The sequence below is a fragment of the Euphorbia lathyris genome, chromosome 9 (assembly GCF_963576675.1).
Source record: "Euphorbia lathyris chromosome 9, ddEupLath1.1, whole genome shotgun sequence".
Taxonomy (NCBI): domain Eukaryota; kingdom Viridiplantae; phylum Streptophyta; class Magnoliopsida; order Malpighiales; family Euphorbiaceae; genus Euphorbia; species Euphorbia lathyris.
Window position 1 is genome coordinate 68490609 of NC_088918.1, and position 1892 is coordinate 68492500.

A 1892-nucleotide genomic window follows, 5' to 3' on the forward strand; every position below is an offset into this window, starting at 1 on the left:
GCTATTTTATTTTTTATTTTTTTTATATAATATTAAAATTAAAATTATGAAAAAACTAAATAGTAAATAATTTTTTTTTAAAAAATTAAAAGCTGACGTCGTCTTTGTTATATAATTGGAAGACGTTATTTTATTATTTATTTATTTTTTTATATAATATTAAAATTAAAATTATAAAAAAACTAAATAGTAAATAATTTTTTTAAAAAAAACTAAAAGATGACATTGTCTTTGTTATATAATTGGAAGACGTTATTTTATTTTTTATTTATTTTTTATATAATATTAAAATTAAAAATTATAAAAAAACTAAATTGTAAATAAATTTTAACCATCTAAAAATTACACTAAATACCACTATCCCATCTTATTGGACACTTGGTTGAATTTGATTGGCTTGCATACCACATCATTGGTATGCCAGGAACTCAATGGTTCCTGGGTATTTTGAAATCTATAAATAAGATTACATATTCAAGAGGCAAACCCAGAAGAAACAAAATAAAAGGGAAGAAAGGAAGGATGAACAGTACGTTTATGTCCTTCCTTGGAATGAGCCCTCAAGGTTGCCCTCCTTTAGCATGGGAGAGATGTTATGGCACACTGCAACCCTTCTGTAATTCTACAGTAATCTAGTTTAATTTTAATTCTCTCTTAGTTTTGCAGATTGATGTTATGGTAGAAATGATAGAGTTTGTTTGGAGTTTGAAGTCCTGTATTATAAGAACGTGTTAGTGGTACAGTGGTGCTTGATTTGAGGTGCACTGTGGAAGTAGGAGCCGGTTTATTTCATCGGAGTGACTTATGGCATTTCATCACCCTTGGCAGTGGTGTTGGGGAGTGCAACTACCGGACAGGGAGTCCAATTGTGATAGCCGCTCTCTGTTGTGGCCCTATGTTTTACTTGGTTGTGCCGGAGAAGGTCAACTTCTGCCCATCCTGTGGTGCTACTGTTCTTTATGATGACTGATAAAATTAGATGGCGATCAATCATTTTCCTATCTTTGAGGTGGATTGATCCGCCATTGGAACTTTTGTTCTTCTATCTTTCAGCGGAGGGTAGATACGTCGTAACGACGTTTTCTACAATGCGAATGCTTTTGTTGCCTCCCATCCATGAATCTGGAATATTTATATTTCTGTAAAAAATACTTAAGAAAGAGAAATTCCAAACAAACATTTCATTTTATTGAATGGCGATTTGCCTTATTACAACAACTTGGTCTTTTATGTGAGCCTCGTTAAAACCTTTAATAAGAAAAACCGCATGGGATAAAACCTTACTAAAGGAAAAAGAGTACTCAAGACCTTTGATTATATTCTACTCTCTGGGAAAATATTTGCGGAGGTTCTGCATATTCCACGTCTGTGGTAGTGTGTTCCCCTCCATGTCTTGAATTTTGAAAGTGGCGGGTCCGATCTTGGTAATTATTTTGTATGGCTCTGTCCACGTGATTCCCAGTTTTCCTCTGCCTTCCATGGATTGGATTTTTTCAGCTTTTCTGAGCACCAAGTCTCCTTGATTCAGATCCACGAGTTTGGCATTTCTATCGTGATAGGCTGCAATCCTTTTGCGGGGAACTCTAGCTTTGCCACATAATGTATCTTGATATACTGAGGGCCCTTGATTACTATGCCTATTCCAGCGCCTTCCGCTGATGAAGCTCCATCAGTGTACATCGTCCATTCTTCCAAGTTTTGCTGAGGGGGATTAATATCTTTTTCCGTGAATTCGTTCCTGGGCTGCACGCGCAATACATTGATTTATTTATGCATTAGGCGTTTTAAAATTTGAACAAGTTCATGGATTTATTTATGCATTAGGCGTTTTTAAATTTAAAATAACCAATCGAAAGAATATGAATATAATGTTTAAGTTGTTTTAAAACCAC